This window comes from Canis lupus, chromosome 37 (genome assembly GCF_048164855.1).
Source record: "Canis lupus baileyi chromosome 37, mCanLup2.hap1, whole genome shotgun sequence".
Lineage (NCBI taxonomy): Eukaryota > Metazoa > Chordata > Mammalia > Carnivora > Canidae > Canis > Canis lupus.
The window spans coordinates 13,558,911-13,571,430 of record NC_132874.1 but is presented as its reverse complement, the minus strand read 5'-3'; the positions used below and the strand labels follow the sequence as shown (position 1 = coordinate 13,571,430).

The 12,520-nt window shown below is 46.5% G+C and overlaps 1 long non-coding RNA gene across 1 annotated transcript; it reads right to left on the bottom strand.

The window, feature by feature from the left end:
• Nucleotides 1-3,794: 3,794 nt before the first annotated feature.
• LOC140626328 (uncharacterized) lies at nt 3,795-10,356 on the bottom strand. The gene is made up of 2 exons (XR_012025516.1): nt 10,227-10,356; nt 3,795-3,970 (listed from the first exon to the last, which is right to left on the bottom strand). It is a non-coding gene; the product is annotated as an uncharacterized lncRNA (long non-coding RNA).
• Nucleotides 10,357-12,520: the final 2,164 nt, after the last annotated feature.

Here is a 12,520-nt window from a genome sequence, read left to right as displayed (position 1 = left end):
CTTTTAAATTAGGAGGAGTAGGGAGGCCTGGGTGGCTCAGCGGTTAAGCCTCTGCCTTCGGCTCAGGGCGTGATCCTGGGGTCCCAGGATCGAGTCCCACATCAGGCTCCTTGCATGGGGCCTGCTTCTCCCTCTGCCTGTGTCTCTGCCTCTCTCTTGTGTGTCTCTCATGAATAAATAAATAAAATCTTTAAAAAAAATTAGGTGTAGTAGTATTTAATTCGAGAGAACACAGGGGTGAGGGAAGCTAGTGGAGAACACCGGGCAGGTGGCCCACACTGTCATCCTGACCCTGCCCACGCAACAGCTTGAGCGAGAGCCACAGTGTTTGAGCACCAATTGCCTGTAACAGAGCCGACACGGCCTGGCCCGTGCTTTCTCCCCAAAGGCAACTGCGTGAAGTAGGTCACATATTAAAGGGAGCCACACCATCATGTGTTTCTTGTCCCAGAGGCTGCACTGGGCAGGGGGCTCCATCAGCACCCAGAGCCCTCCAGCCCAGCCACGCTGCAGGGGAGGGAGGAGCGTTCTCTCCCCACTTGCCCCACTTTATCAGAGACAGGGGAGGCAATGCCTACCCCAGAGCTGGTTTTCCTCTCTGGCTTTCAATCCTTGGCTTCTTCCACTTTTTAAATTATTAGTAGTAGTATTTAATTCAAGAGAAAGGCAGCAACAGGAGAGCAAACCAATTTCCAGAGCAGCTGTGCTCACACGGGCCCAGGCAGAGAGCATCTGGTTGTCCCTGCAGGCAGAGGTGACAGGGAGCTGCACAGCTACCTGCTGAGCATCTCTGCTGGCGCAGGAAGGTGGGAAGGAAAGGGTGGGGGTGGCACCCGGAGCTCTATCCCTCACTCAGCATGCAAAGAGGAGGGGAAGGGCTGTCTCCTGATAGGCAGGAGAACGTGGAGAGTAGAAGAGAACCTCAAAAGAAAAAGCAGTCTCTGAGGCCTGAAAACAAAATCCCCCTGTGGAGGGCCTGAGTGGGGGGCCGGCCCCTGGGGCCTTGGCCCTCCTGTCACTTGGCTGGGCCCCTTAGAAGCTCCAGAATCTCAAAGCTCCAGTGCCAAGTGCTCAGTAACCTCTGGGTTGGGCAAGGAGCAGGGGGGAGACCGAAAGTGGGGTTTCCATATTGAATCTCCTCTTAGCGATGAAAATTTAAATAATGAAAAGCGGGGGCTTTCTTCCCACCTGTTAGACTTGTCACTCAGCTTCATCTCCCACGGCACCGGGAAGATCTGGATCCTGACACTGTTTGACAAGAACTGCTCTCAAGTGAAGAACAATTATATAGAATGGCAAGCAGGGATGAGGTTCATGCTGACAGAGGAGCGAGTCACAAATCCACTGGGGCATGGGAAGAGGCGGGGGAGGGACTGTTAAGTGGCTCAGCCAGTGCTGCTTACTCTTAGTCTTTGGGGTCCCTCATGCTCTTCTTTACTCACTGTTTTTACAAAGGGTCCTTGGTAGTAACTGGGGACTCAGTGGAGATAGAGGTCAAAAGATCACCATAAAAACGTGGTGTCGTATACCCTGGGCTCTTCCACCTGCAGTATTTCTCTACTCACGGCTTGCCCATCAACCTGGTCACTGGGGCCCTAAGCCAGGAAGTTGCCTTTGGGTATTTGCCTCTCCCCCACCATCCATATCCCAGTGAAATAAAATATACGGATGGTGCACCTATGATGTGCCAAGCAAAGTTGAGATCCTGAGTGATTACGAGCGTAAGGACCTCATGCAAAGGAGCTTATGGCTTTACCAGGTGAGACAATAATAAATATATAAATAAAATCACCTCGGGTTGGGTGTTAGGCTGTTTTGGTCTGCTGGGTAAAAAGAAACTGGCTTCATTCCAGTTGCGGAAAAGACCTTAGGCATTTGTGACCAGTGGTTCCAGGTCAGCAAGGATCCAGTTCCTTCTGTCTCTCTGCTCTGCATCCTTGTTTTGCTTTATGGTAAAGCTGAAAGCAAGATGCAGCAGCAACCCGGGCATCATGTTCAAATGTTACCAAGGCCAGGGGAGAAGAGAGGCGTCTTGTCTTGCCGTGGCTCTCCCGGGAGAGAGGAACCTTTCACTGGCAGCCCTCACTGACTTCCCCTTGGGTCTCTTCAGCTGGAATTGAGTCATTTGCCCATTCTAGAACCCCAAACTAGCAGAGGGAATGGGATTATCACTTGGGCAAACCAGATGGAGTCTCTGCCCCAAGGGGGTATATGGGAGGATGACCAAAATTCGTTAAGAAAGAAAAAGAAGGGAACAAATTCTGAGTTGGCAGCCAACAGGGTTGACAAAATATTTTAAAAGCATTAAAAATAAGGTGGAATAATGGGACAGAGAGGTCAGGAAAGGCTGTGGTCTTGTCCCCATTGTCACCACATGGAGTTAGGACAGTGGCTTCCTAATTGGTCTTCCAGTGGTCAGTCTTCCGTCCCCCACTCAATGAACCCATTCTTCACTTTGCCCCCTTGGATCTGCCTAAAAGACTGAGCCTAAAACACTGCCTACCTAGTCATGTCTTCTTCTTGCTTAAAATGTTCCTGTAGGTCCTTGTCTCAAATAGAATAAAAAGACAAACTTGGGCAGCCCCGGTGACGCAGTGGTTTAGCGCCGCCTGCAGCCCAGGGCGTGATCCTGGAGACCCGGGATCAAGTCCCACGTCAGGCTCTCTGCATGGAGCCTGCTTCTCCCTCTGCCTGTTTCTCTGCCTCTCTCTCTCTCTCTCTCTCTCTCTCTCTCTCTGCATCTCTATGAATAAATAAATAAAATCTAAAAAAAAAGAATAAAAAGACAAACTTATTAGCATGATGTGCTAGTGGAGTACTTAGCACATGCAAGGCCCTACAGCCCTACCATGGAAATGCTATTACAGCCCACTGAGGAGACCATCGGCCCTTGAGATGTTAAATTACTTGTCCCTGCATTATTAGTTTCCTAGTCCTGCTGCAACCCATCACTGCAAACTTAGTGATAAAGAATAACACAAACATATTATCTTATGGTTCTGGAGGTCAGAAGTCTGAAATCAGTTTCAAAATCAAGATGTCTGCGGAGCTGCCATCCTTCTGGAGGCTCCAGGGGCAAACCTATTTCCTTACCTCTTCCACCTACTTGGGGCTGCCTGTGTTCCTTGTCATGTGTCTGTATCACTCAACCTATGCTTCCCACTTCCTTCTTTTTGATTTCCTGCCTCCTCTCATTGTGATCACACTGGGGGTGCCCGGATAATCCAGGATAATCTCCCCATCTCAAAATCCTTAACTTAATCCCATCTGCAAAGGCCCTTTTGCCATGTAAGATAATATAGTCACAGGATATGGATATTAGGACAGGGACGTGTTGAGATAACCTCTACTCCAGCTACTACTCCCGAAGTCATGTGACAAGGAAGCAGTTGAGTCAAGGTTTCAGCTCAAACTCTCAAATTCACAGGAGTCACGTCCTCCTTCATAATCTGGTTGTTTTGGCTTCCACCTGGAAAGCCTTTCTTGCATACATACCCAGCCCCTCACATGGCTAATTGCCACTTAATACTAGGACCTAGCTCACAGTGACCTCTTGGGAAGCCTTCCATGACAGCATTCTTCCCCTACTCTTCTAGCCCCATATGGACCCTTCAGCTGGACTGGATGTCCCTGCTCCGTGAGCCCACGTACCAGAGCTCACTACTAAATGTCATTTGTAACTCTAAAGTTATAGGCTTCCAACAGAGCACATGGAGCTCAGGAAAATTGGCTGATTGGTTTGTTGGTTGGTTGATTGAGTAAAGGAATCAACTGAGTATTTGCAAGGAGAGAAATATTTTTTAAGATTTCATTTATTTATTCATGAGAGACACAGAGAGAGGGGCAGAGACACAGGCAGAGGGAGAAACAGGCTCCCTGCGGGGAGCGCGATGCAGGACTCAATCCCAGGACCCCAGGATCATGACCTGAGCCGAAGGCAGATGCTCAACCACTGAGCCACCCAGATGTCCTGCAAGGAGAGAAATAATTATAAGAACTACGAGATACAAGGAAAGGGAGCTTTTGGCAATTTTGTGAAATCTGTTTTTGGTTGGGAAGAACTTTGGGGTTTGGGCTGCCTTATCCTTCCAAGAACCAGTAGGGATCAGCGTGGTGCTCTGAGAAAGAGGCAGGTAAGTAGACGCTCTTGGGCTGCTCTGGTTTTCCAGCTAAATCCCCAGGTGGGAAGGAAGTGAGTTTCAGGGCAGCAGCTGGCTTGTAGAACAGAGTGAGCTTGTGGTTGTGCTGTCTCTCTGGGACAGGTTTGTGATGGGTGAGGCACAGAAGGAAGGGTTTCGCAGTCCAGAATGAGAAACGCTTAACCACTCCCTAACTTGTGAACATACTTGTGTTTCATACTCCCCCTCCCCCACAACACACACATAGAGGCAAAAAGACATGGGTAGCCACAGTCTAGAACTAGTAAGTACTAGAACCAGGCTTTGAACTCAAACTAGGTGGGCTCAGGTCTGTGTGCTTACCACTGCACCATACCACCAACTGTGTTTTTTTAAAAGAGAGTAGTATCTGGGGACTTTGGAGCCTGGGCTAATGGACAGCCTGGTCACATATAGACAAAAAGTCCAGGAGAAGAAGAGGGAAGAAGGTGGAGTGAGGACTAATTTCAAAGCCAGATCTCCCGAGACCAAGCACAGCACAGTGCCCACACCCCTGGGTTAGGCCAACTCTTTGTCTCCTAAATGTTTTTCCTTCTCGAAATTTGCAATGGTTATTCAATGAGCATTATCATTTTTACCAGATAGAAAGGAAACTTTGATGTAAGGAGTTTTATGCTACAATTCTAGCTAATTAGGTCTTAGTAAGGGCACTAGGGTGGCTCAGTGGTTGAGCGTCTGCCTTTGGCCCAGGTCGTGATCCTGGAGTCCCGGGATCGAGTCCCACATCAGGCTCCCCGTGTGGAGCCTGTTTCTCCCTCTGCCTGTGTCTCTGCCTCTCTCTCTGTGTGTGTCTCTCATGAATAAATAAATCAAATATTATTTTAAAAATTATGTCTTATTAACAAGAGGCAGAATGACTTCTCTCCCAAAAGGGCAGATTTATTTCTACTATGTAATTTCATCAATGAGTTCAATCAGTGAGGGGTTCCTAAAAAGGCCTGCCAAATATTCTGAATTATGTTTTTATCAAACAAATAAATATAAGAAAGGAAAGCTAAAGCTTTTACTTTAGCCAACGTAAGTCCATACAAACCAGGGCTCCCCTGAGGAAATTTGGGTATACTTTGTGGGATAATAGAAGGACTATGGCTTTAGTTCTTATTTCTCCAAAATAGGTGCAAATGCATCATACTTCAACCCTGCTTACCCAGCCGAGGGCACATGGCTAAGGTAAGCCAAGACCCCTAGCACAGCAGGGCATTGGCAATTTTCCAAAGCTGTACTTTTTTTCTACCACTATGAAGCTCTGCATCCATAAAAATTGCTCCACGCTTGCTTAAACACAATAATGACACCTTAAAACATTGCAGTCCTGTCTTAGACCTCGTCCAGCCGGCCTTCTCACATATGAGGAAGTAAGGGCAAGGGATCTGCTTGACTAACCGGAAGCCCCAGAGTACAGGGCGCACACCCAGCCTGGAGGTATGGGTGTGGTAGGCTTCAAGAAAACCAAGGGAGGAGGCAACCAGAAACAGCAACGTTAAAGGGTAAGTGGAGGATGGGGTGCCCTAGGTGGCTCAGATGGTTGAGCGTCTGCCTTTGGCTCAGGTCATGATCTCACGGTGGAGCCCTGCATTGGCCTCCCAGCTCAGCAGGGAGCCTGCTTCTCTCTCTGCCTCTACCCATGCCCTCTCTCTCAAATAAATAAATAAAATATATTTTTTTAAAGGGGGTAAGTGGAGGAAAAAACAGCAAAGCAGTGGGAAGCATGCTCCTAAATGTTGAGGGAAAACCAGCAAGGGCCCGGGGTCTGAAAACAAGGGGAGGCAGATGTTCAAAGCAGCTGTCAATGGTGTCAGGTGCTACAGAGGCAGGAAGAAGGAAGGACCGAGAGAATCCCATTGGGCGTGGTGACCAGAATGTCCGTGACCTTTCAGCCCCGTGGTGGAGACTGAATCAGACTTTAGGGGCTCAGGGAGTGAGTGCAGGGGTGAGTGAGGGGAGACAACAAGAGAGAGAGCACTCTAGCTAGAAGGGTTGCACCTGTTCATGCGCCCCACCTTCGGGAGGAGCGTCCAGGGGCAAGAGACACGAAGCAACAAAGCTACCATGAGAAAGAGACAGGAAGCCCCATCCGTATCTGAAACCCAACTGGAGCATACAGGCCAGAGGACACTAGTAGGAAACGTGCCGCTTCCAGTGACCATAGAATTCACTCAAATCTTGGTTACTAGAGGATATTATGCTAAGCAAAATAAGTCAATCAGAGAAAGACAATTATTATGTGATCTCACTCATGTGGAATTCAGGAAACCAAACAGAGGGGGGCACCTGGGTAGCTCGGTGGTTGAGTGTCTGCCTTTGGCTCAGGGCATGATCCCGGGGTCCTGGGATTGAGTCCCACATCAGGCTCCTAGTGGGGAGCCTGCTTCTCAAAATGCAAAAAAAAAAAAAAAAAAAAAGGAAAGAAAAGAAAAGAAATTATTTATTTTATGAATAAATACAATCTTAAAAGAAAAAAGAAAACAGACGATCCTAGGGGAAGAGAGGAAAAAATAAAACAAGACACAATCAGAGAGGGAGACAAAGCATAAGATACATTTAACCATAGGAAACAAACTGAGGGTTGCTGGAGGGGAGAGGGGTGTGTTGATGGGGTAACTTGGGTGATGGACATGAAGGAGGGTGCATGATGCAGAAGCACTGGGTGTTATATGCAACTGACGAATCACTAAACTCTACCTCTGAAACGAATCCATTACATGTTAAGTAATTGAATTTAAATTTAAAAAAAATTTTTAAGATTTTATTTATTTATTCATGAGAGACACAGAAAAAGAGGCAGAGACACAGGAAGAGGGAGGAGAATGCAAGGCAAGAAGTCCAATGTGGGACTTGATCGTGGGACCCTGGGATCAGGCCCTGAGCCAAAGGCAGACACTCAACTGCTGAGCCACCCAGGCATCCCTAAATTTTAAAAAATCTTTTTTTATTATTATTTTTAAAAATCTTTAAAAAAAAATCTTGGTTACTTGAAATGCTTAGGGAGGACTGACCATCTAGCTGTACATGGTGATCCTCCATCTTGTGATTTGAAAGACTCTAGGGAGGCCCCAGATCTCCCTAAACCACTGTCCCTGGCTAAGGTGCCCTAACACCCTCACTTTTCCTTTCTCTGCGGCAGGAGAATGCCACAGATATTCCTCTTCTTATAAAATTTGTTTATTTGAGACACAGTGAGTGCATGAGCATGAGTGTGTGTGTGTGTGTGTGTTGGGTGGGTTGGGGGGGTGGATAGAGGGAGAAAGAATTTCAAGCAGACTCCCTACTGAGGACAGAACCTGACATGGGGCTGGATCCCATGACCCTGAGACCTGAGCGGAAATCAAGAGTCGAATGCTTAACCCACTGAGCCACCCAGGCATCCCTGAAGGGAATTGTTTCTAAACCAAGACTCTCAGAGTACTTTCTGATCCCAGCAAATGACCACACAGGGTCCCTAATGGTTCCTAATTTGGCATTTTGACACAACCACTAATCTATTTGGGGGATAATTTGTTTTCTCTAGAAACCGGCTGTAAACACTGACAACCATTTGTCAATGATTGTTCTTTAGTTAACAGGCCCTGCCTGTTACCCCAACCTTACAACCAGTGGGTGTTCTCCACTAGTTCAGAAGGGAATAAAATCCAGTGCATTTTGAGGAGGTCAAGGAATGCCAATGGAGTGCAGCGCTGGTGTTTATCTTATTTTTTTTAAGATATTTATTTATTTATTCATGAGAGACACAGAGAGAGAGCCAGAGGCATAGACAGAGGGAGAAGCAGGCTCCCTGCAGAGAGCTCGATGTGGGACTTGATCCCAGGACCCCAGGATCACAACCTGAGCCAAAGGCAGACGCTCAACCACTGAGCCACCCAGGTGCCCCTGGAGTTTGTCTTCTCAGGAGTAACAGAGAGAGGTCTGAGAAGAAGCCCAGCCCACACAGGCATAGGCTAGCTGTGGAGTTGGTGGCTGGACATTCAGCAACTCCCGTCCCTCACCCAGTGGCAAAAAAGACATTTGTCAGACACCAACTGCGCACCAGCGCTTTGCTAAACATTGGACACATTTCCCCTCCCAACAACCTATGAGCAGGATATAATGGCTCTATTTAACTGACAAGGAAAACAATCTTCAAAGAGATTCAGGAATTTATCAGGTGTCACACACCAGTAAGTTCCAGAACCAAGATCATGAACCAGACCTGCCTGCCTTGAAATTCCTATGTTTCACGACTCCAAGACGCGGTTTAGGCAAGTCTGGTCTAGCTGTTTGTTCTGAAGATTAGGCAAGATAATGACTAAAAGTGCTATGAAAACTTCAAAGAGGAAGAGCAAAGCCTCCTCGCTGATCTCCTTTGGGCACTTACAGCGAGCACACGCTCCAACCCGAGTGGAGGCATCCACGCAGTCAGGGGATCCTGGGAAGGCCCACGTTTCCAGACTACTGACCGAGTGTGCTGCACCCATGGGGCCCCACGGGAAGGTTTATACATGAAGGGGGCATCTTTTTGCCTCTCTGGTTACCACATCATTTCCTCATCTGGTGTTTCGACCCAGCCCTCTATAAAAGTTGTAGAATCAATTCCAGAACTCTCTTGGCCCAGCCTTTTGCTTGGCTGACTCATTATTCAGGTCCTTCAGTTCAAATGTCTTTCTGTAAAAGGGCCCCCTCCCATCACTCTGTTTTATTTTCTTCATCTCTATTCTTTAAAATTACCTTTTGTTTGTTTGTTTGTTTAGGGTATTATCCATTTCCCACACTCACTCCCCTTACCCCCAAAATGAAAGTAGAGATTTGTTCTATTTCCCACACCTAAAATCATATCTTGTATCTCACAGGTACTCAGCGTATTTGCTGGATGGATAGATGGACAGATGGATGGATGAGATTATATAATGGTGCTTCCCCTCTTTGGGCTGCTCCCCTGTGCTCAGACCCAGGGACATTCTCTTTCACTGATGATACGGCTGGTTTAGGACCTACAAGCTAAGCTACCATAAAAGCAGGGTAGGAGAGAGGTTGCCCTAAAGCTTGCCCATGAGAGGTGCTGCAATAAGGCAAGCAGAGAATGGCCAAGGTGCAGGTCTAGTGAGCCGCCCTTTGTGCTTGCTGGCATGGAAGGCCTGGGCAGGAGACGAGACTGGTAGGGAGGTGAGGATTAGCCAAAGAAAGGCCATGAATGCCCAGAGAAGGAGTTTGGATGCATCTCATAGGAAATGGGGAGCCCTCCCATTTTCTATGAGATGCAAAGGCAATGCAAGCACCCTCGGAGCTTTTGGCTTCCAACCGTGGATATAAAGCAAAGCTGATGAAAAATGACATTCGTGATGAAGCAGGATCATTAGCCATGAACTCATGACTCCCTGCTCATTTCTGAGAGGCCGTGTTTGTCAGACCTGTTCTAAACCTCTACTCAGGTACAAGGTGAAGTGCTATGAAGACAGAGATGCCAATAAACTATTCGGCTGCTGGTGAAAAATAACACATTTCTGAAATATCAAACCTCTAGAAAAGTACATGCAAATAGGTTATGCCTGCAACATATACCACCATCACAGATTTAAAAAACGATTAATGGTCATTTTTAGCAAAAATCATTAGTACTCCATATTCTTTCCATTGTTGAGGTAATAATTCACCTGATAATAGTGATTCTTAGCAATAGGAAAAATTTCTGGCCAGGTAATCAATTCAATGGCTATGAGTTACGCCTTCGATTTTCACTGACATATGCCCAACCAGTTTTAGGCTCTTCAAAATTGGATTCTGTTCCTGAAAATGTGACTGTTCAATAAAAAGCCAAATGAACATTTATTTTATTTTTTTTAAGGATTTATTTGAGAGAGAGAAAGCGCACGCGCAAACAGGCGAGGGGCCGAGGGAGGGACTCTCAAGCTGACTTCCCACTGAGCATGGAGCCTGACTCCAGGCTCCATCCCATAACCCTGAGATCATGACCTGAGCCAAAATCAAGAGTCAGAGGCTTAGCAGACTGGATCACCCAGGCACCCTGAGCCAAATAAGCATTTAAATTACATTATTGAAAATTATTGCTTACAGTACCTGAAATTCTCAATAAAACTGTAACAGCAGTCCAGCCGGTCTTAAGGGTTAACTTGCTTCGGGCTTATGCACATCTTGCTTGCTGACTTAAGTCCCTTTGATCTGTAGCAGAACTGACTTTCTTTGAGATTTGCAGAGCCCTGGTCTTGAGGATTGAAAGACCAGAACTTCCTAGAAGATAAGGGCTGATTGCATTCAAAAACAGCTGCCAGTGATGCAATGTGTCTGTTCATGGTCATGTACACATACCGCTAACCACCTGGGCACCTGCTTCTCCTGAGCATACCCCCTCTCTCTTTTCCCATGCCTTCCCCCTTTAAAACACCCCACACCCCTGGCGCCCTCTGGACAGGGAAGATGGTTTTGGGGACTTTAGTCCACCTTCTTCTCAAGTTGCCAGCTTCCTGAATAAAACAATTTTCCTTTCCCACCATCACTTGTCTCTTGACTATTGATTTTCGAGTGGTGAGCACCCAAAACTGAGTTTAGAACCAGTTCTCTGCCCACTAACAAAAATGCCAGAAAGCCTCTTTTTAGGGAGAAAGGCTGGATCCCACTATTATAATCACTTGGAAAACTTACAAATCCGGATGCTCCATCACACTGGAGGCCAATTATATTCCAGGCCAAGTGAATTAGAATTTGGTGGGGGAGGGCTGGGTGTCAATAGTTTTTAAAGCTTCCAGGGGTCTCCCACGTGACTTATGCACCTGGGGCAACCCCAAATATAGAATCACCTGGAGAGATTTTTTAAAATATTGATGCTGGGCCCCCTCTCCAGAGATTCTGATCCAGCTGATCTGTAGAGGAGATGAACGCAGGTGAGTCTACTGTGCAGCCAGGATTGAGACTCTCTGGCCTAAAGCTGCTTCCTTAATTAAATTAGTCCAGACCAATGAACCAGTTTTGACTATTTCCCCGTATCCTCCAATTCTCTGCTGTTTTCTGTAGTCAACCATGATAGGGTAGGGTGAAACCACTTTTTTCCCTTTGAATTTATATGTGGATTAAAACCAGCACCATCTTAAACTGTCAGCCGTGTATATCTTTGTGCATTAATACCTTTCTTCCCTTTGGGGCAGCAGCCCTTTGGGAAACTAACTCCTTGGAGTGCTTGTGGCTATCAGACGTGCAGAGGAAGGCAAATAGGATAACACCAACAAATTAACCTGATTCCTTCATAGGAACTTGAGAAGCTTTTAAAAATCCTGATGCAGGGGGAGCCCAGGTGGTTCAGTGGTTTAGTGCCGCCTTTGGCCCAGACCCTGATTCTGGAGACCAGGGATCGAGTCCCGTGTTGGGCTCACTGCATGGAGCTTGTATCTCTGTCTCTGTCTGTCTCTCTCTCGTCTCTCATAAATAAATAAAAATCTTAAAAAAAAAAAAAAAAAAAAAAAAAAAAAAAAAACTCCTGAAGCCCCATCACACTATAATCCAATTATATTCCAGGCCTCTCTATCCTCAGAATTCCATAGAACTTCCCCCTGGGCTCAATCACCAGTCACCTGTGGTACAGTCAGCTAAGCATGCAGTGAAAGGGTGGCCTGAACAATGCAGGCATGTAGCAATGTCCAAAAATGAGGGGTTGTGAGTGAGGATCAACAAAAAGAAAGATACATGGGGGGGGGGGGGCGTGCAGAATTCGATGATAGCCACACCTTGTGCAGGGAAGGAATGATCTGTCAACCACCTGAGATGTTAGGGAAGTTAAGCAGCTTTCCTAGGCCACAAAGTGGATGGCCAGGCCTGGATTCAAAGCCAGTTGCCTATGAATCCCAAGTGGTTTTTCTCTGAGTTGTGGGCAACATGGTGAAACAGGCACATATCGGCTTATGTGAAACCTTTGGGGCCAGATTGTCTTGGAATTTAGAACTTGGGGGGCTTTAGGAAGGTATATAAACATTTCTGCAGCAAAATATGTTAATATTTTTGCTAAAGAGGTCAGGAAGCCTCACTTCTGGGGCTTTGGGCACTGCAGACAAGAAATCGTGGAAACGAACATCAGAAAAGAGAAATGCATGTATGTAGTAAACATTTGTTGGATGGATGGTGAACATTGAGTGAATTGAGACATTCTGCAAAGCTCCGGACACCCATAACCCTAACAATAACCTTGCAAGATAAGTCCTATTACTACCTCCATTCTCCAAATCAGGAAATTGAGGCACTGGTGGGTTAATTAACTTGTCTAAAATCATCCAAGTCCAAAAAAAAAAAAAAAAAAATCATCCAAGTCCATTCATTTATTCAGTCTCGGTTTCTTTTTCTTTTCTTTTTTCTTTTTTTTCTTTTTT